General features: G+C 37.6%; 1 long non-coding RNA gene across 1 annotated transcript in view; it reads left to right on the top strand.

Annotated features, from left to right (window-relative positions):
• The first annotated feature begins 946 nt into the window (after window positions 1–946).
• LOC308070572 overlaps window positions 947–26,387 on the top strand; it is a 39,077-nt gene continuing 13,636 nt past the window's right edge. The window contains exon 1 of the long non-coding RNA XR_013930756.1: window positions 947–26,346. This is a non-coding gene — a long non-coding RNA (uncharacterized lncRNA). The remainder of the gene's footprint in view (window positions 26,347–26,387) is intronic.

Genomic DNA, 26,387 nt, shown 5'->3' with positions numbered 1-26,387 from the left:
ATATGTGTCTTTATAAATAACAACACATACACCACAATAGCTTGGTGTGGGGAGTGGGGACAGGAAAGATATCAGCATAGTTCACATGAAAGGTAATTTCATTAAATTCCAGTTCATAAACTCTGGGTGTACCTGAAATGGAAGTAAAAAGAAAATAAGTTTTGCTAGGCAGCTGACCACTCTCCTGTCACAGCAACTAACTATTCTTCCAGTAGAAAACCAAGAAAATTATTAAAACTTACAAAAAAAGAAAATCCAGAAACTGCTGACATAATAAGCTGCGTTTTGTGTGAAAAGGATCCTATTTGCTTCTCCAGGGTATTAGAGTTCCTCATGCATTTCTCTAGACTACATTTGTCAACTCTGAAATACCTCAAAAGACTAGGAGGGTTTTAAAATCAGTGACAACTCTGCAAGGAAAAAAGTGAAGAAACATTTTTATCTCTTTCCCACCTGCTTTCAGCAGGTGTATGCACTCAGACGACATAGCTTTTATGCATTGTGAAGCTCATATAATTTAGAACTTCATGCTCTACACATTTCAAATCTGTTTGACCTTTCTCCTCCCAGGCATACACACGCACACAAATGGAGTTTTACTGCCTTTTTCAAGCCTCTGTATCCTATAATTTCTTCAGGGTTGTCTTTTAGAGTGGTTGAAAAAGCATTTTAATTAATGTTTCAGCCAGAAACCTTCCTTACGATTTTGTGGTGGAGAAGCAAGCATAAAAGTGACTCTGTGTGGATATTGTATATTTTGTTGCAATGTTCATATTTTTGGACATAAACTGACTGCCTGACAAATATGTTTACACCTCAGTAACTTGCAAAAATAGATGTATTTAATTATTAAACTCTATTTTATTCGATAACTTGAAACTAAATCCACATAAATAAGGAGCCACCAAGGAATCTGGGGTTCTTTTGCTGCCTTTCCAAACATTTCCTATGTACCAGGGGAATTCTCAGCTGATTACACCAGCTGAGGACCGCGCTGTCTTCCTTGTTCTATTCTGACATAAAAAAAAGGCAAGAACAGAGAAGAAAACAGGCAAGCTCCAAGAAATCCTGGCTGATCTCAGATTTATGCACCTAAATTAAAGTGTAGAAATCCCACAGCTCTTTCATACCATTTCAAGCCAGGTTGGTGTGTACATTCCTGTAAAAGAAGAAAGCTGTAATCACTTTCTAATTATTGTACCGTTTGTTCTTAGGAACCAACCAGTTCCTGAGAAGAACCCAGACCAATAATTACACAGGTGGCTTTCACATACCATATCACAAAATAGCACATTTTCCATTTTATTTGGATTAAAAAGCATTTTTAACAGAAAGAACTTACCTAAAAAAGTGGTAATTGCTCAATGGTTATCCATACCCTCACCTCTGAATAAATAGTAATCAGTTGCAGTCAGTAGTTACATGGATTATGTTTCTGTTATGAAATAAAGAGTACAACTTAACAACAAACAGAACAACAGTTAGTTTCTTGTAACAGTGTGAGACCATAAGACATAGAGGTGTCTTTAAGTTGATAACACTGTAAAAGGATTGGTTTTGCTGAGAAGACATATATATGTCTTTTTTGTCAATGAATACGGTTGAGGAAGAAATGTATCTGAAAATGTCACATTTTTATTTCTAATGTCAGCTTAACTTTCAGTATAAAACTGGGTGGAAAAAAAAAAAAAAAGAAACAAAGATGAAGATAGAGAAATTCAAGTTGGAAGGAATCCCTGTGGGTCCAGCTCTCTGCTCAAAGCATCCTCAAAGTTAGTTCCAACTTCAAAGTTTTACCACATACCTCAGGGTCATATCCAGACAAGTTCTGAGTATCTCCAAGGACAGACACCTCTTTGGGCAGAATTAATGGGAACTTAGAATCAGTCAATACAAATACAAATAAATAAAGTCAATACAAATAAAGTGAAAAAGTAAAGTGAAAATAAACAAAATATAACTGCTCCAGAGAAGAAACTGCCTCAGCTTTCACACCAAACTCAGTCAACATAGCTTTTGAAGGTACAAATCAGAGTTGGACTTTAAAAGAATATTTAATCTGAATTAATTCTTGATTAGTTATTCACTGGGTTTTAGATTTGGACAGGAGATTACTCACAACAATTTTATGAAGCCTTCTATATGTAGAGTCACAGAAGGGTCGAGGTTGGAAGGGACCCCTGGAGGTCATCTGGTCCAACCCCGTTGCTCAGGCAGGGAGACCTGTTGTTGCGGCTAGTTGACAGAAAGGAATGAGCTTTATACTTACTGTGAAGTGGCTTCTGTTTGAAAGAAAATAAATAGGTATTAAATCTGTTTTGTAATGTTGATGAGACTCTAATATCTTGATGCATTCTCCAGATAAATCACCGGAAAAACATCCATTATATTCCAAGAGAAAGGGGTTCAGATTCCAGGCAAGATTCTATCAAAAAAGGAATCGGAACTTAGATTCCTACATACAGGCAGCGGTACTTTTCCTGACTTTCCTTCAGAATAGTTTTGCAGACTGAAGCAGATAGGTATATGTGGTTTACATATATATATATATATTAGTTTGGAAACAGAAAATGTCCTACTAACCTTTGCAAAAGGTTCCATACCACCTTGCAAAAGAAATAGGATGGTTAGGAAACCTAACTGGTTTTCAGATGGAGTTTGATGAGTTTATTAATGCGATTTTATGGCCTGTGTATTCCAGTTGTATACCCCTGCTAAGTTATGAAGGAGCTGGTTCAATTTCAAAGAATGTGGAGAAAACATTACTGAATTCATGAAAAATGTCATTGGCATTGTTTGAAAAAAAGCCTTATGTGGTTTAAAGTCAATAAATTTATTTCAGGGAAGTGATGTATAATATGAACTGAAAGATCATAGCAAAATGAGGTGTTTCATAATTCTGAAAGTGAACAAAAATGTTTTTATAAACTTGACCTGGATCTGATCTGATCTTCATTCATGAAAGATGTTTTATTTATGCCTCTTGTCCCATTTAAAATTTTGCAAAAACTTTTCCAAGTGCTTCTGCTGCTGGACACATGGCCAGAACTTCCCCAGAGTTTAGCAGATGTAAGTAAGGCCTTTCTCCTGCTGACATTAGCAGGAGCAGAGTACATGTAGCCTGGAAGGTCAGAGCTGGAGGGACAGTTGCCGGGAGCAAAGTAAGTGAACTGCATCAAGGATGTGGGACGCAGCATACAGCAATCAACAGCACACAGACGTAAACATAGATTTTTTTAACAGGAAGTGCTACACAACTTTTGCAGTATCTTCTTTCTGAGAGGGACTTCATTGCAAACATATTTTGTATAAACAATCCTACTATCAATTTCAGAATAAAAAGGAAAATTATGGAAAAAAATTCTTAGGTACTCCTTAATGCTTTCCATTAAAGTATTTCTTAAAAGAAATATGAGAAAATGCACCATGAGAAACGTGACAGCCTTTGACTGGTAGAACACTTCTTTGCATTTAGAATGAAAGATAAAAATTTTGGATTTGAAAGTTTCTCTGCTACTTACATGTAAATTATTCTCTTCTCAAACCCACCTTTGTGGGTTTTGAAGATTCTCACTTCAGATGAAAACTGCCAATTTGTGTGGAGACACAGTTTGGGGCCATGAAGACTTTCTCATTATGAATTTGTGCCCGTGACATTGTCTCCTCACTCCTTGTATTTCTAAAGGCTGGTATTGGCCAGACCCCCCCTGCTGACATTTGGCAGAGCTCTGTCTAGCTTACCTTGGAGGTTGTGAGTGTAGGGCTGTCTTCATTTTCTGTAGGAAATGGCTCAGCTTACAGCTTTTCTTGTGAGGACTGGTAATTCTGGCTACGCTGTTTCTACTGCCCTCTCACTTCTGTCCATTAAGCTCATCTTCTGCTGATCTTCCAGCAGGGTTTATCAGAAATGCACCTTTTCAAGAGGGTTTTGCCTGTTTGTTAATGAAAGAAGTTATCTGAAATCACTGTACTATTTCTTATTTTCCTGAACCACTTTCCCTGAATGCAGTCTATGAAATTAAAAATATTTAATTACCTTAACTATATAATTCTAATATAATGAACTTCAGTATTTTTAGAGCAGATTAATGTAGTATATAATTTTACTAACAGAAGAGCATTTTAAAGTGTTAAATAATGGCTTAGAGGGAAATAAAGAAACAATAAAAGAATTTAAATAGTCTACTCTGAATTAAAATGATGTTAAATCATCCGTTAAAAAAATTGCACAAAACCTTGTTGTTCCCTCAGTTTTCAAAGGAAGTTTTACCAGGTGTATCTGTGCAGGGGTAGTCCAGAAATGTTTTCTTCCTGCTAGTTCTGGAAATTTGTTTGGGGTTATGATCCCTGCTGAGCATCATCTGTCTCCCAGTTGTCAGTGGGACTCTTCCTGGGCTCACAGGAAAGAAGAGACCAGAAGTGTATTCCCTTGGGTCTCTGAACTGGGTGGTAAGTGGGCCAGATCTGGGTGGATATCAGCCTTACAGTGAAAAAACAAATACTAATATTCTGATTCATGATGACGGGAATGAAGTGAGCACATTCAAGGAAGCATCATATTACAGAAAAGCAAGAACTCCAACCTGCCTGTCTTTAAACAAGTGCCTCAGCCTTCTGACTGCCTGCTCATATATCACCTTGCTGAGATATTCAACCATTGATCAGATTTTATTTTTCCACAAACAGAACTTTGTTGGATTTGAGTTCTTTTCCTTTTATTAAACATTGGTTTTCATTATACGCTGCATTTGTTAAAACATTGGTTTGCAGGCAAAGCATTTTAAATACATGTTATCTACACATACAAATGTTTTAAATAAGTCACGTAAAACCCAATAAAGCCAATTAAGTTAAAAGATTTATTTTATTTGCATAATGAATATTAAAGAAAATTGAACAGCAAAAAAAATTGCTTTTAAAGCCCAATGCCTAACATTCCATTAGGTGTCACATCCTAATAAAAGTATCAATAAAGTCAGAAAGTGCAATCTGCACCTTAGTATGTATAAAGTCTCCTTTGTCTACAGAGAATGTAATTGTTTCATACTTAGGATATATGATCCCAAAGCAGACAAGGCGCATTGTAGGAGTGGGGCTGTATGTACTGGCTGTAACTGAGAGACACATCACAGACACACATAATACCACATTAGGGAAGTTCTCTGTGTGTTGCACGGCACAGATGGGAAAGTGCTGTGGTTTAGGACAAACAGATGAAATCACCCAAGCTTTAAAGTCTTTAGAATAGCTAAAAAGACAAGCAAGAGTACAGATAGCTGTGCATCACCAGTGACTGAACTGACTAACGAGTGTTAATGGGCATAGCACTATAGCACTACACATACATAAGCTAATATCACTGTTCTGTGAAAGGCTATACTCCTCACATCAGTAGGTACTATGGCCAGTACATCTTTTTGAGCCATTTTTTCCAAGGATGTCTCAAAAAAATCAGAGATTTACTATATATTCTGGGGTTTTTATAGCTTTGATTTCTGCTAATCTCCTGTGACTGAGTGTATGTGACTTGAATGGAATTATATCTATTAGTAGACAAAGGTGAAGCAGCTAGATACTTGTTGGTGACATTACAGACAATCACTAACTGCAAGAAGGACTGAATAACCAGGTGCCGTGTCTCTTCCCACATTCTAATTCAGGCAAAGATAGGGGTGGGTTGTTATATGGTAGTTCATATATTCAAGCTTTTAACCTACATACTGATGAAACAAGAAAAAAGGGAGGGAGATTAATCTTGCATAAAATTCAATTGGATTCCTTCAAATAAATACCATCTTCTCCTACTTACCAAAGAGCAAAGAGTTGCCATGGAAGCTGTCAAACCCACTCTATGAAGACTTCTCAAGATCCCTCTGGTGTGGGACCTATTATACAGTAGTGTACTACATGCCTCCTGGTAGCGTTTCTTCATGGAGACATCATTCAGCCACAGCTTCTCCATAGAAAATAATTCCACAGAGCTGATAACACAGAAGCAGTCCTGGAGGAGAGGATCAACATCCAGTCAGTTTGTCCAGGTTGAATGACACAGCACTCCCCCTCAGGAGCAGATGCCTCTGTGAAGGAAGAGACCTCTTTCACCAATAGTAATGTGTGGAGGGTCCATAGGCAGACAATTACAAAAGAAAAATGAATGGCTAAAAGGGAAAAAAAAGTTTAAGAGCAATCATAATTCGGTGCTAACTTTTTAGAGTTCTTCTATTAAAATTCAAAATATGCTACAACTGGCCACATAGCAGAAAAAGGTATTATTAAAATGCCAATGGTTTACTTTAAATTACTGTGCTAATAATATAACAGCTTCTTAGGAATCAAAGTTGTACATTTATATGAGGTTGCTTTGGGTTGTTTTTTTTTAAAGTTTCATTTCTTTAATTTTCATTTTAATTATTGACTATATCTACTGAAGGAAAACTGCGGGAACTTGAAAGTACTGTAAGTTATGAGCTGTTGAAACTTCCCTCACCTTGTGGTACTGACCTCCCAGTCACTCACCCTTTCATCTGGTACTGTGCTCGGACCTAGTGAGATGTATTGGAACAGGCTGCCCAGGGAAGTGGTTGAGTCACCATCCCTGGAGGTATTTAAAAGTGTAGATGTGATGTTTAGGGACATGCCTTTGTGGTGGACTTCACAGTGCTAGGTTAATGGATGGACTCAGTCTTAAAGGTCTTTTCAAACCTAAATGGCTCCATGATTCTAAGTTGCCAGGAGACAACTCAAGCCCGAAGCAATCCTTGCCTCCCTCATGGAGTTTAAGACTTAACTCCTTATTTATAGATAATGTAGAAGCAGTACAGCAGAGAGAAGAATCTGGCCAGAAACAGCTGAATTTTCTGATTTTTATCTACAGAGGCAGACAATGATCAAAGAAAAGATATAATCTAGGAAGTATTTAATCTTTTTTCCTGCTACTTTAAAGTGGCAACATATTATTTGACTTATTTCACTTGTTTAGCCAAAAGACTTTTGCCATCAAACTGGCATAGAGCAGAATTAGGGTAGTAGAATATTCAGCATTAGAGTAATATAACATTAGCACAGCAAGGTGGCTGCATGGGCATGAGTGTATGCATGGGTGTGTGCAGAAGCCTGAATATCGTTCTGCTGAAATGAACTTCGCTGAAAAGTACTTGAGTACTTGGAAAATCATTTGATCCAGGAGCCCAAAAGCTAGACATATTCTCACTGAACTCAGTGCAAACATTTGTCTGTTTAAGAAATGCAGAGAAGGTTATCACCAAACAGCCTCAGAGCACTAAGGAGGCAGCCTGAGTATGCTGTTCTCAGTAAACTACCCATGGAACTGGAGACGACCACGTTCATTTTTTGTAGGCCAGACCACTGCAGAGAGCACTCCTTGGAGCATTTCCCCAAGCTGCAGTGCTACTTTCACCTACTGATGTGTTCTGATATTATAGCCCAAGCGCTGCAGCTTCACTACTGAGATCTGAAGCATTTTGATTTATAATTATGTAATCCCAGGTACTTGTTAAAAAAATTAATTCCTCTCTCCTGAAAGAAAAACAGTTCCCTTGTACTTTTTAATTTCTTTTTTCCCCTCAGAGGTACCTTAGCTTGAAACACAATTATCTTTGCCATGAGACACATGGCAAGAGCCCCATGGCAGGTTTCCTGTTATCACCACTTTACCCCTTCTAGTTTCCATTTCTCCATTTTGACCTGGTTGTTTTCAAAACACATGAAAACGGGTAGTACTGTAGCAACATCTGTAACTGAAAAGAAAAGGAGAGAGAAGAACTATTTCCACACAGAATATTAATTTTGGCAAGCTTGTAAATTTGCCATAAAATATATTTTCTAAAATTGTTTGGGAAATCAGGTTTTATTGAATAAACAAACAAATGCAAAATAAATTTAAAAAAAAAAGATAAAACCAAGAAAGCATAAAGTGAAAGCATACTACCTGTACTGTGTTTCAGAGTACTTTGACTTTTCATTTCCTAACTGGTCGTTTCATTTCATAATCAAGTATTTCCTTTCCTTTTCAAAACAGGCTTTTAAGAGCAAAAGTAGGAGCTAATAGTCAAACACTGTAAGGAAATACTTGTTTCTAGTGTAACTAAACATTTCAGGTTGACCCCTATAAAGTACAATAACATTTCAGGTTGGCCCAGATCAAAGAGTTTCTTTCATTTTATTGGTTAAGTTGCTAAATCCAAATCCTATAATTTGACATGTGTAAGTAAAATCCCTGCCTTTTGCTGTCTGCCTGAGGTATATTGATCAATAAAAACATTCCTTAGCTGTCCTGTTGCCAGGTTTCCAAGGTAAAACAGGACTGAAATCAATTAAGTAAAAAGTCTTCAATAAAATAAATGTCTTCAACTTTAATTCATATATTTGCTTTTAGAGCTTTTAGGTATTCTGCAAACTATGAGTGGCTTTGACAGGAAAAATGGAGTTTTAATTATAAATTTGATTATTTTTCTCTCCTGCTATTCCTCTTCTGTTAGATTTTTAGCAAAAATAACAATCCATAGCGATATTTTTAAAAGCAAATAAACCAGCTATCTTATAACGGTTGGAAACTGTTACAGATGGTTTTCAGGCATATGACACACATTTCAAAAAAAGAAATGTAATTGCTTAGGCTATAGCCAAATTTCATTTGTAAAATAGTTGAAATTTATTTCACCATATCAAAGAGATAATAGCCTGTATTTTGGCTTTTTACAGTTCAGCTTTTCTACGTCAAGTGTTTCTCTTGTTTGATTTAGTTATAAACACATTTAACATAGAGGTAAGTGTTCACAAATTCCAAATTAGGTTACTTAGAAATAGGCACCAAAAAATCAACCTTGCATCACAAAGTTCGAAGTCTGTAAAGTAAAAATGTCATCATTGTTCCCTGGTTTGTAAATAGAAGCAGTGCTGAAGAAAGGGAGAGAAGACAGAGGTAAAAGTTAGATCAACCTTCCTTCTGTCAGCCCTGCACAATTTGGATAGGAAGCCAGAGAGCAGTCATATCACCTTTTTCCAGAGTATCCAAGTACAAAGAGACACGATGAAGGAAGACCAAGTTATTTTTAGCCAAAGATAATATGGAGGCAAAAAAAAAGCCATACCACCTTCTGCAACTGGCAAGTGAAAGACAACTGTAGAAACCTTAGGCAGAAACTCCTCCAACTGGATGTTTTGAAACGCTGATTGTAAGGAAAAGAGTCACATGTGTTCACCTGACTTCTGATCTGTAAGCTGAAGTGCTCTTTCAAGTCTGATTTTTACCCTCAAAGGTATTTTCTGCAACAAGCTTTTTATCAAGCTTTCAGACTAACACAGCTGAATAACACACACATTCTGCAATCATAACACTATGAAAGGAAAAGGCTCACATGAACCTTTCCCTTAATGCAAGGGGGAAAGCTGAGACAGAAATAAAACCTGCAGTTTTTCCTGTTGATTCATACTGTGACCTTCAGGAGATCATTTAAGCTCTGGTCTTCCTCTGTAAAACAGGGATAACCTTCACAAGTAACTCAAAAAATACTCTCAATTCACTTGCCATGATTTACTGAAAAACTGTGGCAATAAAGGGGTAGATGTAATGAGTGAGGGGACAGAGAAATACGTCATTAAGGCGACTGGCTTTCCCCTAAAGCTGCCTGGCTTGGCACACCCTGCCAATGGCCTGACACCACACAGCTGCACAGCCTCCATAATACATCCCTGAAGATCAGCGCTGAGCTGAGTACCTGTCTACAAAAGCATGTAACTATCTAATGCTGTTGAGAGAGGGCATTACAACTTATATTGACATTAATTCTGTTATACCAATATAAGGTAGTTTCACAGTGCAGTGAGTGCAATTAAGACGTAAGGGAGGGGAAAAAATCTATATAATGCATAGCACTACAGTTTAATAGGGAGTTATAGTTATCTGCATTTTATAGTGAAGAGGTATTTTGTTGCAAAGGGACTGCTTGCTTCTAGTTTCCTTTAGGACTCTGAGCAGAATACGAGTGTATTACATGAATGAAATAGCTTGGCAATAAAAGTGTGTTGTCAAGACCTTTTACATTTTATTTGGGAGCCAGCAACTGTATGCCTCAGCAACAAGTATCTTCATTTTATTACTGACAGTCAAAGAAATACCAAAAATGTAAAAGGTGTTTGCACCCCTGACAGTCCATAGTCCTTCTGAAAAGTAACATCCACATTCTTGGAGCATCTGTCTATAGCCCATCATATTATTTTTTTGTCGGCTTCTCTTGGCACATAGAGTAATCCTTGCCACAGAGCTGGTAGACCTAAATTAAACTGTCAGGAAGAAATTGGGAAAGGAAGGCTACAGGAGATAATTTCCTTACCTACTTTGATGCTTTTAAAGCAAACTAGACTGTCGTCAAAAACAGACAGCCCACAGACAACTGTCTTCTTGTGGAATTAGAACAAGATAAGTGGTGCTCCCTGTAGACTCCACATTAGCCAACTGGGATCTGATCCTGTGCTCAAGCCCACAACCATCTTCCATCCACTCTCCTTACCCTCAAGTTCATCTGTGAGTGTAGGCACAGAGGAAACTCCAGAACATCTCCCAGACAAAAAGTTCATACTATAACATGGCATTTTAATATAATCCCAAATTCACCTTCGTACAATCAGAATAGATCTCATATGGGCCAAGACAAGCTGAAAGTGAAACCCTTTAAGTCACCAGTACACATATCTGGGTTTTTTTTTCCTTTAAGCTGGTAATACAGCCTAGCCAACAGCAGTAAGAATCAAAGTATTTATCTCACACATTTTGGCATACCACTTCTTCCCAGCCTCTAAAAACTACTCTTTTCCTGCTGTTCACTATCAGCATAGATACAGTCAGACGATCTCAAAGGTTGTAGTGTCATTAGTAAAAATGACAGAGAAAATCAAACCAAGACAAGGCCTGTCAGAAATCTGAAGCAAAGACCAAGCTTCTGCCAGTCAGGTAGAGTACACAGATTCTCCAAGGTTTCTCCTGCTTGTCACTCAGACATTTCAACATAGCTTTATAGCTTCTCCTCACAGAAAGACAGTTCATGCTTCCAAACTTGGCAGTTCAGAAAGCTTTGCAGTCATCTGGACTTTGTGCTCCATCTTCTTTTCCAGCAGGCCACAGATGTTATTCTCTGTTTATTTGTTCCTGCCTGGGTATCACCCGCCATTCCCATTTCTCATTTATTAAAAATCCTTGAAGGAGATGGCAAGGAGGCCCAGTGTGAGAAACCACAGTATATTATGCCAATAAATAAAATGGTGCCATGAGCAGAATGAAAACCTGGGATCTAAGTCACAGCCCAACCCTTTCCTAGCTATGTGTATTCGAACAGCGTTCAAACAGTGAGGCTAACACAGTAAACATATATATTCTTAGGTGAATCACAAGTGGAGCATCATTTGCCAGCTGGAAAAGCCATTTACTGATCTGTTTCCCGTGACAGCTTTTTCCCCATTATTGTATCCTGTGCTATCCCACTACAAATCAAGAATTACACCATTTGACTGAGATTAGGATTATTTCAGAGTCATCAAAGGCTGATCTGTTAAAAAATTATGTTAGATGCAGAATTCACAAAAGCATTTTCTTTCTGAACCGTGGAGCTTCTGGTTCATTTGGCCACACGTTTGGATACAACATGTCATTGGTCATACACAGAGTAAGGCACTGTAAAACTCCAGATTGTGGCTGTGTTAAGCAGGAACAAAAAACAAAACTATGCTGAGTTTCAAGGCAGTTTCCAGCTTTCTATTTAATTTTGGTATTTTGCACACTTTACTGCTTGGAGTATAGAATCACAAGTTTCCTCCCACTACCCAACTTAGTGGTCAGAGTTAAGGAATCTTATTAAGTGAATACTGTGAAGGCAATATTTAAAAATTCGCCAAGTTTCTTGGTACAAGTGTTACACTGTGTGCCAGGAGGCTGGCATTCATTCTGTTCCATGTTTTGCATTCCCACTGATCTGAGTCATTGCAACCACCAGCTAATCACACAGCCTTGTACTCTTGAGAGGAATCCCATCCAGCCTCTGAATCCACTACCCCAGCTCGGACTAAACCTGAAAGCTTCCTCCTTCACAACATTTCCAAAGTTTAGTATGCTTTTGATGTTTAATCTGCTAAAGGTTCTTCCCCAGGTCATTTTCTTCTCCTGCCCAACACCCTGAAACTCCTTCTAACATGAGCCTCATGCTTCACTTCCCCACTGAGCTTCACACTGACCATATCCACTTCAGCTCCCTGTCCCTTACATTTTCTGCGCTGTCATCATCATCTAGGCAAAGATTTAGCTTTTAAAGCCCTCAGCCTATGAAGCCATAACTTTCCTTTTCTACCAGGAAACCACTGAGACAAGAGAAGGACTTACCTGTGTGGAGCCCCTCATCACTATTTCTAATAAAAATTTGTACAAAACTAGAATGTCAATAACAGTTGGTTATGAGTTTTTGGTCATCCATGGTAGGAAAAAAAATAAATAAAAACCACTGAAGGAGAAAAATAGAAACAACTACAAGTTAGGTAGGTCTAAAAAAAATATGCAGCTCTTTAATTCCAAGACCTGATTCTTTCTTTAAGTCAGACAGTAACACACAACACAAGCCATAGACTACAAACAGCCACATACCTTCTGTTTACAAGGTGTCTAAAACTTCCCTGATTGCTTGTCTCTCTTGTTTTTATAGAGTATTTGGAAGGTAAGATGGATGTCTTTGGTAATAAAAATGATAAAAACAGATTAAGCTGGGGAATGGCAGGAGAAATCTCTCTTCTTTTCTGTTTAACAGTCACAGGTGCGTGACCTCAGATGGGCCTTCCCAACACAAACATGGCCCTTCAGCTGACTGTAAATCTTCCTGAAAGCTTCTTCCTGCCTGTCCCTGCTTCCAGGTTGCCTTGATGAAACACAAATAGCTCATACTGACACGTCTGCTAGCTGAGCACCTCATCCAAGCCCCTCTGTTCTGCTCCCACAGCTGCAGCTAAGAGCCTGAGAGATTACGATCCATGGAGGCAGGACAGATACATCCATCCTAAGTGAGAATAAGAAAGGGAGTCATGAAGCAAAAGAGACAGGATATACCTTTCTATGATAAAAGTTATCAATAACACTTATGTCATGAGAAGAAGAGAGACACATGGTAGGGAGAACGGCGACAGCACTTTCTCCAGCAAGTGTGTTCCCTTTAGGAGAGGTTAAAGTGGCCCTTGCCTTTAATATCACTAAAATGCAAAGATTGCTGTAGTGGAAAGGATATGTACAGACAAGAACAAAATTGACATTGCTTATATATACTGCATATTGCAGGGTAGAAATCTTCTTATTTTTAGGGTGGTATTAAACTGTGACGGAAGAGTATGTAAGAATTTTTTTTAAGAAAAGAGGTCAGTGTCAGCATCTGTCAGCTAAAATGTTTCTTTACCAGGAACAAAATATATGTTCAGCCAACCACACATTTCCTCAAGGGATAATGCTAATACCTAGAAATCGAAATAAGAGGTGAGATAAGGCAGTAGGAAAATCCCTCAGCTACTGTTTTTAAGTCTTATCTGTGACCTTTAGCCTTGCCTTGCTCTCTCCCAAACCCCAGATTTGCCATCCTGTCCCTAAGCAAGCATACAAAAGAAAGAGAACTGGTGTTGGGAATAATCCCTTTTGTGCTGCAAGCCAGGTAATGTCTTTGCCTCCTGCCATTCCTTCATCCGGTCTCCCCAATTCTCACGCATAAACAATAACACACATAACACCAAAGTGCCATCTGTGAGCATGGCTATGTCACCGGCTGCCAATTATTTTATGTAAGATAAATTGTGGCTGCCACATGTTCTGAAATGAAAAAAATTAGATGAGAAGAGAATATTTTGTTTTACTCAACTCTGTTGTCTTTATTGGTTGAAATACAACAGTTCCTATTTCCTCAGCGTCCAGCAATTAGAGCCTGTATATGTATTGCCAGAGACGGTTCCTTTCAAATCTTTTATTGCTTTTTGTGCTATTTTTCTATCAACAGCCACTTTTGTTGCACAATCCTGTTTATAAATATGGAATAATCTTAGGATTTTAGAGGAAGCAATTCTGCGCCTATCATGTATATTTTAGCTTATAAAGCAATTTGGGAGAGCTGAAAGAAGCAGTTATATTGAAGAATAACAGTTCTTCTATTGCTAGCGAAAGATACCTAACCTGAAACGCATTGACTTGATTTTATAGTTACACAAAACAAATATAAAATTCAAAATTGCTGCTCTAAATGGCTCATACAGACATATTCTGCCTTTTTAATGTACAAAATCATTAACACCTTATTTATCTCAAACTATTTTTATTACACTGCCTTTAGGTATCATAGTAACAAAATAGAGGAAATTTTTTTTTCTTGCAGAAAAGTTAACTTTTCAATAAGTTTCAAAGAAAATCCGGATCTATATGGAAAATATTTTCTCTTATAAAAAGACAAAGTGCCTTTTGAATCTTAAGAAGCTTTTTCAATTTTCAGCAAATTTTAGATACAGACAGGCTATCTTGTGGTTTTCCATGTTGTCTGCATGTATTCTACTCATGTTTTTCTTTTTTTGTAATATATTCTCATCCTTTGTGCCTCCATAAATTTTACATCTTTGTCCCATGTTATCTAAAACCAGATGGTCATCTCAATTCTAAGGCAGAAATTGATTATTTTGTGGTGGTGGAGTTATTTCCACTTCATTTCCCTTTTTTTCTGTTCATGTCAAAAGGAAAAGCTAGAATGGGAAACCATGAGTTATTTTCATGTTTCTGAGCAGATTTTTATAATTTAAAACCAATTACAATTTAACTGTCCTACTCACCCTGTTTCTCTCAGTTAAAATAACCAAACATACTTTTTTTTTACCAGAAATAAGAAATGTAATATACTACAAATAGCTAAAGTTCCTTGCAATATCCAGTTTATTTTCAGAGAGAAAATGCATGTCTCTTCTCATTGTCAGCATCAGGCAGAATAGCACAAGGCATCTCTGTATCCTCCATGTATGTGAGTACTTCAGTGGGGAAGAACCCTCTAGAAATTAGAGGACAGGGTATGTTTATTATCCTTCAATTTTTGGTCTTTTGATGAGATTGCCATTTGAAAATGTAGCTCTAATAAACCTGTAAAAATACTGGATACTTTAAGGGTACTTTAGATTGAAAGCACACAGTCTGATCTCAGTAGCCCCAGGTCTAGCTATCACATGGGTGGGATACGATCTAGAAATGTCTATAGTGAGCCCCAGCCAAGTCAATAAACTGCTGTTAAAAACTGGATGAAATAATAGGAACAGTTGGAAAGATTAATTTTTCTCTGTTTTAAAGATCAGCAAGAATTCAGAAAACAAAACCAAGAATTAATAACACAAACTAAGTAAAATGTTGACATCACTTCACCCCTTCACTCCATCCTATAGACTAAAACTTACAGGATATTTGATGGCTATGGAAGTATCCTCATTCTGGACATTTATTTAACTACAAAGCCATCAAAGGCCCCACATCAAAAAGACAACTCTCCCCCTAACACCCATGCATTTGGAGAAAAGGCAAATTTTATGCTCGCCACTGATGGTATAGCAGTCACTTGCTGTAAATCAAAAGCTGGTCGACAGGCTTTTGACTGAGGATTCCCTGTCTTCTGCCTCAAGACATCAGTGATACAGAAGCTGTGTGTTACAAGTTTTGGTGTTGAAAATATCTTGGAAAGACTTCACATTCAAGGATTAAGAGGGCTTCCAAATATGGTCCAGACATGCTCTCAAGTCTCAGAAACGAAAAAACAAAAGTTTTAAAAAGACCTTAATTACTTTTAAAAAGGTCATAACTGTTGAGTAAGTCTCTTGGGACATAGTTCTTGATTTCAGAACACTTGTTTTTTTCATATTCGTAAAAGGAAAGTACAAGAGCATTCAAGAATATTCGTAGTATGGAGAGACATCCCTTGGGTCAATACCTGGCGGTGTAGTTGGTGTCAGCGGGGATTTGGTTTTTATGACCCCTGAGGATTGAGGCCTGAAAGGGAGAGGCAGGATTCACTCCAGTGGGACAAAAGCATCTTTGCCAGCCAGCTGGCCGGAGTGGTGAGGAGAACTTTGAACTAGGAACAATGCAGGAGGAAGATGATAACCCACAGTTAGGTGAGGAAGTGGTGAACCTGGCTGGCAAGGAATCGTTCTTTATATGCCTCAAGATGTGTACACAATCATGGAACTCATGACAAGTCTCTCTGGATTGATATATATTTATTTAAATGAGCTATACAGGTGGGACAAAACAACAACAGATAATTTCTATTAAATGTCGATAATATTTTTAGGTTTTCTCATCAGCTTGAGGTGGAAATGAGACTCTGTGCTGTCAGACCTCTGAACAGCTTGTTGCAACACTTGAAAAATCATGCCTGCAACACAGCGCTGCAAGCCCTCAGGATTGCTTCATGGTCATGATGTAGCTGGTGACTGAAATTTCTAAAGAAAACTGCTAGATTAGGTACATATCTGGTCCATAAAAAAAACCTTGCACTCCAAACTCTGCTGTACTCCAAACTGTGGAGTCTGTAGGTCTTACTATCCCAGATGTGAGATTTGTTCAGTCGCTCACTCAAGAGATGTAATTACTGGCAGAAGAATCCCTTTCTACAGAAAGACTGCCAAGGGGCCAAACCCATATTGCTTCTACAACACTACAAAAGTGCTGCACATGCAGTCCCGGTGCTTCCAGAGGAGTACGTGCATATGGCTGTAGCATGGTCAGGATAGCAAAGCACGTCCTAAGTGCTGTATCTGCAGACCTAGGACTGCCAGAGTGTCACAATGAGATAATTGAAAGCAGTGCTGCAGAGACTAGCTGGAGTCTGCTAGTGAGCTCAGTCTGCTACAAAGACTGAAGTTACTTCATGCAGCAGCGAATTATTTCAGTTACTCACAGTGATAACTAACTTTCAAGGAAGATAGCCCTAACACTGCCAGGGAGTTTCAGCGATGCTTCTGCAGGGATGCACAATGGAAGGCTAGGATTTCCCAGTTCAGTTTTAACAGAGAGATGTCTACACAGACCCCCAGAGTTTTGCTATAATATAATATATAGCATAAAAAATTTTCCAATTCAACCCACAAATTAGCTTTCTGTTCAGACCTAGGAGGTTTTTCTTCGAACAGCCACCAATGCCTTCATACGTTGCTCTAGTTTTGTAAGCATTTCTTGCAGTTAGTCAAAAATCTGAGACTTGATCTTACATCTGGTATCAGACACTCCATCAAGTCACTTAAAGACTGTTTAGCTGGTGATTTGGAGCTCAGATGTTGCAACAGTTGCTAGCATTATTAAATCAAACAGGGACAAGAAAAGTAGTATGACAAGATAGTCATGAGTGGACTTTCCAGACTCAGCAAGAGTCATGTGGATTGACAGCTTGCCCCTTTCTAATGCACAAGGGCATATCCACACAGCTGAAGGCAACAAAGTTAGTACAGCTTAGCAGTCTCTGCAGTTCTCTGCACTGCTTCTGTTTAAATCTGAGTTGGAAAAAGGGTATACACTGTCATTTACTGTCAGTTCATCGTGGTTACCCGATGGTTTCCAGTGATATGACCATTCCCTAATATTTGTTTGCAAGTTGTCAATAGATACTTAACCACGGGGTATCTATTTCACAAATACCATGGGGTATCACACTGATTTAGCTTTTCCAATTTAGAATATTCTTTTATCTCTCTTAAAAGACCTTTAACTTAACTGCAGTTTGTTTTCAATCTGTGAAAAGACCTTTAGTTTCATGATACCTCAAACATTTTTAAAATAGATAAAGTACATTAACCCCCTGCTAATTTTATTTCCAGTAAATTGAGCTTTGTGTTTTAGACATTTCAAAGCCTCTACATAAAAATACAGCTATGTGTCAGAACTGAATAAGATCCTATATAACAATTCTTAAACATGAAACTAATCTTTGAAGCAGAGAAAGTCTTCAGTAAGAAAATGTTCATTCATTCATGTGTTCTGAAGAAAAGATCATATTTAATCCAAAGACTCAGAAAGCACCCAGGACACACAGTAGCCAACTAATTTACGCTATCAGTTTCAACCATGCCAATCACAGCAAGATTTTTATGTTACTGTTAGGAGGAATACTGTTACATGGAAATGTATAACACTTCCAGAGTGAAAGTAAACACAATATATTCTATACAAACAGAACAGATCCTACAGACTGACACCAAGTTTCAGACTCTCAGGCACCCAAGTTAGATCCCAATCTACCTGTTTCTTTTTTTTTTTTTTTTTTGATGTATGTAAACATTAAAGATGCTGACCAACCAGTAAGCACAGATTCTTACAGTTAACACTTTCAATGTGTGCAAAGACTCAATGACAAGCAAAACACTCATGTACAGAGTATCTTGTTGGGTGTAAATAGGCACTAAACAGCTGGCTGATTTGGGACCTAAGTTTTCCACCCCCTTTCAGCTGCAGCTCAACGTCACAGAGGGAGAATTGGGACAGTTTCAAAAAAAAACCCCGAACATATCTTGAAACCAGGAGATGGGGAAATGGGGTAATTACCACTTACACCTAAGGAACACAGGTTTTGCTAGAAATGTCTGCAATGAAACACTATTTTTCTTAAAAGAGGTATATATTCCTGATATAAATCGATGCTTTTGGCCCATATGAGTTCAGCAAGATGCAATTAAGCAGTTTCATACTCTCCCTTTAAAAATCTGTTTGCTTATTCACCTAGTATCCAAGTGCCAAACTCATGAAAAACACCACTCAGTTTGCTGTGTACAGAGGAAAACAATGGAGAAAACATACATATTTAGGTACAGTTCCAAAATCTACATATTATAGTGCTGGCTCCTTTCCTATCCGTGACTAAAACGAACCCAAAAGACATACCATATTTACTTATGTAGACACAGAAATTATTGCCTGTATTTCTTACACTAATGCCAATACTCAAACCTTTTTGTTACATTTAACTCTTGTAAATTTAAGGAATATCTAAAGATGAAGAACTAATCTAGGGGTATATCAAAGGCTGTGAATTACAAACGGTCCAAGAGGGGAAGTTTTTGGTTAAGGTGTGATCTTCTTTTTGTATGCATAATTTTGTAATATTTTTTAATATAGGTCACATTTTAAGATGTTGTTATAGGCAAAAGGTGTACAGCTTTGGGGAATTTAACTGTTGCATTCCAATAAATGCCTATATGTCATGCCATTCTTCACCCTGCCACACAGAGTGACAAGCTGCTCTCTGGAAAACTGTTAACATGCAATGAAAGAGATTGATGTCTGCCTCCTTTCCTGCAGACTTTCAATGGGAAATGAGGGGGAAAAAAAAATGAAAGGACAGGAGAAAAAAAGTATAGCTCCATTGTCAGGGTGACAGAATACTGCCTAAGGGAATCAGAGTTGCTGGGCAAGTCACTTCAGCTAAAGGTTTTGCACGTGCACTATTTATTTTTCAGATGTTTGACTTGTAATATTTGTCTAATCTACTCCCTGACAGTGTTTGAAATCTACCTCTTGTCACCTTGTCATTTCAGTAAGATTGCCTCCCATTTTAAGCAGCATGTGTGTTATCCAGGAGTATTATTGTGATCACAGCAGAGATACACTCCCTGTTAATAGGTGTCACACAAAAATGCAGGTTTGCACCTGCAGCCCTGGGCATGCCTAATTGCTCTGTGGGATGGCAGATGTGCAATTCAGTCAGATGCAGAAATTTTATCTATTATTGGAGGTTTGAATAGCTTGAGTTTTCTTAGTGAAATCTGATATTGGAGGTTTTTTTGGCTATTTAGCTGTTAAATTGTACAAGCAGTTGTAAACTGTAATTTATAATGGCTAAAAATACTTTAAACTTTATGAAGAACATTGTATTATAGAGGCCAAACTGCAGTGGAAGCAGCTGTGTCCAAGCAGTTAAACATATTAGCCCCCAGAACAGGGCAATGGCACACAAAATGCCCTCAGACATGGTCCCTGTCCTGTGCTAGTTGACACAAGACAAAACCGTGATAAAGAATGCAGCATTTTGAGGTGAAATGGTTGACTTCCAGTACTTGAGAATGTCACCTGGAACATTTTAAGTTGCTGGCATGGGAGGACCCCATGGATTTGGGCTTTCATTTCCAGGACAGCAGAAGACAAACTGGCACCAGAAATTTTAAATCATTGCACCCAAAAATAGGAAGCCCAAACTTTTCAAATCAAAATTTGTCAGCTTTATTTGTAACATTGCTAAACATAACCATATTTTTTAGCTTCTTTGTCGAAAGTGAAGAAACCATTTCCATGTAAGTTTTCAGTCAGGACTACAACCTCAACAAATGCCATTGAAGCACTGGAGGATACACCCAAAATGCAAAATTTCAGCACACGTATTTACAATTGCCAGAAGGACTATCAACTGAAAACAAAGAGTTATAATAGACAGAGCCAGGCAAATTTAATAATGAGCAGTGCTACAGTTCTGTAATTTACATTATTAGTTACAACTCAATTATTTTTTATTATTAGATTTAACAATTTGCTTAGATTACTAAAATTGCAAAGATAGGTTGTGTTTACACATGTCAATAGTGCTGTCTGTCATTTTATCATAAAGATGAGATCTAAATTGTTTGCAAATCCCTTGACCTCTATTGACTCACCAATAATAAACAGACTTCAACACCAGTGTCTGCTATTCACCATACCCTTGCAGTGTCTTCAGATAGATAAATTGATTAACCTTGATGGAACCCCGCATGCATTGACTGCACATTAAATAATAAATTAATGAGTTTCATTTACCCAATTAATTCTTGTTATCACTTCATCTATGTCCTTAGAAGCAGCTTTGACTTTTATTCTTTTATTATTGACACCTTGTGAAATGTCATATACAGTAAGTCCAGAAGAAAAGCAAACCAAAATACAGGGCCATGAACTGACACTCACCTCTTCTCCTTAAAAATTCTGTTGAGTACAATGGCAGCTCCATGTTACATCAATTTGACACTTTTATTTTCAAATGTGCCATAGTAAACAATCACACCTTCAATTGTTAAAAATTTTAGTACTGGTACTTCCAGCATGCCTTTTCCTCCTCAAGCTGATTTGCTTACACTGTGAAATTATGAACAGATTGATTCTGAACAAGGCGAGTCATAAAATTATTGTCAGCAGCTCATTCAAGGTCTGGTTTAGAGTAGTCAGATTTCAGGTTTGGATGGCATAGTGTTGTATAGACACATTGGCAAATACTGCCATGTATGTTGTACTGAAGTGTATGAAACAATTGGCTCAAAAGACTCAAAGTAAGTGTATTACTGACGTATATTATTCTTCAAAAGTAAAGCCAGATCCTGGAAAATATTTTTTTCAATAGGAACTTTCCCAGAGAAAGGAAACTAGAAAAGAAACTATTAAAGAAAAACTAACAAATGCAATCAGAAACTTAAGATTTCAACTTATTTTAGAATATTATTACTCATTATAATTTTGGTTTCTGAGTCTATATAACCTCCACATGTTTTTACAGCTCTCAGAATTTTTTGTATCTACTACTATGTGTAAAAGAGTCTGTGATAAGCTGTAAGCAACTGTTTATCCACAATTCCATCCACTGTGATGCAAAAAGTTCAACATATGGTAGGAGCTTCTCTGAAGTTGTATTTCAAGATTATCACATTAGCAAAATGTTATTAATGTTTCTTTACATACGGAGCTATAAGGTGATGTGGATAGATATGCATGTGCCTATGTTTTCTGAGTGGCTAATGACAGCTAATGACAGCTTTTTAAACTGCAGCCTTAAACTATAAAAGATCAACATTTGATTAGCTGTTCTCATTAAAATTCAGATGAGTATGTGCACACACAGGTGATACAGGGAGAACCTCTTATATGAAATATAGACCCTTAAAAGTGATTTTCTGTTCAAATTACATAAGCACAGCACTGTATGCTCGTGCTCCTTTCAAAGGTAACCTGCTATAGTTAATTTGAACCGGTGCCATCATTGTCGTGGCTTCTTAGTGTATCAGATTATAAATATTATAAATGCCTGGTTTGCCCTGTTAAATTCTGCAAAAAGGCAGTGGCATCATTTTAGACTCTGGCACTTCTTAAGGAACAGAATATCAACAGATTATTTTTTCCTTGTCATTTTCAAAGAACAGTAGGTTGGACGTGGTGGCTATCCTGAGAACCAAATAAATAGGAGTTACCGCAGAGAAACACAAACATATACTTTTGCCTTTATTGTAATCAGTAGAGGATATGCCCGCACTCACTGCAACTAGGCCAGGAGCCAGGTGTCATGGGGCTGAGTGGAAAAAGACACTATTATCAAATAAAAATGGTGCTTTGGAAGAAAGAATGGTCTTAAAATATTAAATAAACATAAAGACAGCAGAAACTGGGAGAGTGACCCAAAACAGAATACTCTGTGTAGAGCAAGCATTCCCTTAAGGTCTGGAAGAATATCTTTGAGCTCAGCTTGAAGATTTGGCTATAGGTCATACAAAACAGAACGGAAAATGTGAATCTGGTGACTAACAGCACTGATTGGGATGTGCCTCAAAATTTCTTTTTGGACTTGAGAAAGCTTGCCAGTAAAACTCATTATTTCTTGCTGACATGAATATAAATATAGAAAAAAAAATTGAAAATGCATTTCCAACAAAAAGGATATTTAAATACGTTCTTAGCTTAGTTATAGCAACATTTATTATGTGATTTTACTACCTTTTTTCACCTGCATTTGTCAGCCTATCACATAGTTCAAGCAAAACCTCTAAAGTTTTAAAAGGATTTTAAATTAAAATTCTGCAACAACTGAAAGGCAAGTAGAGAAAAAGACATGAAATTTTGCAACTATTTTAAATTTTTTCCTTTTGGAAGACACAACTGTGGTGAAAATTTTCACCTGAGTTTTGAGCTCAAAAAGTGTTCATGAGCCACATAAAGTGCAAGAGAATGAAGTCTAAGCAAAAGTGTTATCAATGTGCTGGTTTAAAATGCTGCATTGAGTATTCATGGAGATGGAAGTTGTAGCATTTGGGAAAAACAAAACAAGACTGAGGACAGAGTCCATTATATTTTTAGTTAAATTATCAGACCATCATCTTCAGACAGATCCATGATTCAAAACTTCTTAAAGCCCATGTGAAATCTCCTATTGATCTGTATCTTTCATTGTGATTTTGCTGTTTAGCTCCTGTTTACACTCCTTACAGCACGTGATGTGTTCAGTAGAGTGTAGGTGAGTATTGAGTTGGAGATGAACTATCAGCCCTATTTCTGAAAGACTTTTCTGATTACTTCCATCCACATTCCTTAAAAATTGCTTAGTAAGAATAATTTGCTGCCAGATGACCATGTAAAACTTTATTGAAAATTTTAAAATCTCTTCCAGAGACCAGTCTGTAAGTAATAATGAGTTAGGCAGAATCCGAGACAGTACAAAATGACCTCCCTTCATCTGCTTGACTGAAAATCAATTTTCTTTGGAAGAAAACATTGATTACAATATTCAAGATAGAGATTACTTATCATTAAAAAATTGAAATACTAAAAACACTGAATGTTTTCTCACAATTCTAGGGCCTTCATGGCTAGATCTGAGCTTACTGAGCAAGTCTACTTAACATTTCAGTTAATTTTATTGTTTTGCAGCAAGCCAATTATTTTTTAAAGCCGAAAACTTTTACTGCTCCTATGACCTTATTACCTTGCCAGCCAGAACCTACATCAAAGCTCTGAATTCTGCTCTCTGAAATGGAGGGGTGTTCAGCATAATCTGTGTTGATCCATTGCAATCTATGTTCAATACCCTAAAGCAAAAGGAGAGACACAGAACAGGAGGGAAGGGATATGGCTGAACGTCAGACAGGAGAAATGCGCTTGTTTCTGAGCAGCAGCTCATTCCCTCAGAAGATTGCTTTGTCAGCAGAAGGCAGGTGTCTACCTGCTCACTGCAGGGTCTAGAAGCCAACAACCTGTATTAGCTTTTCACTGTGTTAACCACCAAGCCTCATTCCTTCACCAGCAACATGATTATGTCTTCTCATTCCCAATGTGTGTTCAGCTTTCATCGTACAAATATTGGTGACCTTTCAGCTTGTCTATCACAGCAGGTTTATGTTAGGCTACCTGTAAATACCATTCACATAAATCAAGAGGAAATAAAAGTCCCATGAAGGATAAATTTAAGTATTTGTTAAGGGATTATTAAAATTGGAAAGGAAGAAAGGAGAAAAGACACCAGTTTATTAACTATCATCTCATCTCTTGACATTATAGGGTACTTAATTGTCAAATTATTTATACTTTCCATATGTTTCCAATTTAAATGGAGCTTAGAAGGTCCTCACTATCAGGATGTTACTTGCAAAATATTAAGTAGTAGAAGCAGGCTCTTTTTTCTAACAACTCAGCCTTTCTTTACAATGTCCTTGATAGCCAGAGGTTTGTGGGGCAGGAGCATTTTAGGAATAGGACAAAGATATAGAATAAACAATAAGCAAGAGAACAGTACTGACAGTCCATCCTCTAATTAATCAAAATTCTCTTTAAGCCCAACATGGCACAGATCCACCAAAATATATTTATACCAAGGGTTTTTGGAAGGAAATTTACATTCTTAACATACAGAGTGGACAAGGTATAGTGAACAAACTGAAAATCTGCACACAGGAACAGACCCTGTATAATACATACGCTTTATTCATTCTACACATTCTAACACAGCCATCTTGTTAGGATCATTGCATAGGTTTAAACGACAGAGAAATTAATGAGGAAGAATTTACAGTCTTTATGCTTTCTGAGTGAAAGCAATATGCTTTGATGGCTAAAATATTTAAACTTTTCTTTACTGTTGGAGTATGTGAGTGACTGTAACAGCTTCATTATAGACAGCTCAAAAATGTTTTATTTCCCATGTCTGATAATGACCAGAGTCAAATGAAAAATACGTATCTAGAAGTCTGATAATGGCCAATTACATACACTCAAGAAAAGCTGGGGAAAAAAAGTATAGTGATGTTTCACAAGATAAAGCTTTCCAACTGCTGGTGACAGGGTATTCTGCAATCAAAAAATCAGCACTCTTATTTTCCTCAAAATTCCTTTACTGCTGTGCTTTTTTACTCTTAAACTCAAGCAAACCATAGCATTCTGTGTATTTCATTAATCCCTCTCATGCATAGTATTAATCACCCAAATATATCGAGGCAAACTGAAACAGTACTCCAGTCTCATCTGGACTCAGAAAGCAGAGAAATTGGTCTGGTTCAGTTTTAGATGGGAAAATCTCCCACAAGAAAGCATCTTCCTGGTTCTTAGTTTCTCCATTCTTGTTTCCCTAAGGCATGGAAAATGCCACCAACCCAAATGATGGAAAACAGGAAATTTCTGCAGTAAGTTTTGCCTCTTGCAGTCAGTAGCTCAGAAAACTATGTCCCACTGATGCCTGAATGACATAAAAGAGCCATATTTCACTTCTAATCCACAGATTCTTAGACAAAGAGCAAGCAGTTTCTCAAAGAAGCCACAGAGATGTCTCCAGGAAGGAAAAGCCACCAGAGGAATGGCTTTTAAGTCCTTAGAAGGCAAAGAAATATACCTAGCTAGTTAAGCCTCTGTAAAATATTTTTAACTCTTTACTTCATGCTTCTCAAAAGTGTGCATGTTTAAACATGCTAGAAGCTATTTTAGTTAAAACGAAACAAATCTCTAGTTTTCTCAGTCTGTGTATACATATATTTCCATATATATGGATATAATAATAGACCCTGTAGTTAATAAACTGCTAGTTCATCCTGGGTCCATGTAGTTGGGAAAGTTATAGGGTCACCCCGTGACCTACAGGAGGATGGATCTGGAAGAGCATGCACTTTACAGAAAGGACAAGGCTTGTGTCCAAACGGACAGCAGCATTTGTTACTGCTCCTGAAACCAAACCCAGCAAAACTGAAACTAAAATTCGGTTATTAGATGCAACCTCCTGGATTTTAAAGGACCAAAGCAAATGTCGGGGAAAGGTTTGTTGTTATACGTGGGAAAAGGTTTCCTCATCATTTTTATCTGGAGTTTCATAGTGTCAGCAGTTCAGTTCTTGGTGCCTCGTCCCTTCACAGCCCTAACAGGGCTAGATCCACCTTCACTGAGTCTCCATGCTGCAGAGCTGCACCACAGCAGAAAGTCTGCTCTCGTTCTCTGGGGTGAACAGGAGCCTTGCAACCACTTTAGAGAGCTACAGGAGGGGATGTCACCCCGGGAGAAAGAAGGTTAGACTCACAGATTATTTTTTTCCACAGGTCAGAAAGGCCTGTGAGACAAGAACAGCTTTGCAATAGAC

Source organism: Falco punctatus (genome assembly GCF_963210335.1).
Source record: "Falco punctatus genome assembly, chromosome: 1".
NCBI classification, from domain to species: Eukaryota; Metazoa; Chordata; class Aves; order Falconiformes; family Falconidae; genus Falco; species Falco punctatus.
Note: the sequence above shows the minus strand (reverse complement) of the source record. Positions and strands in the feature narration are given on the sequence as shown.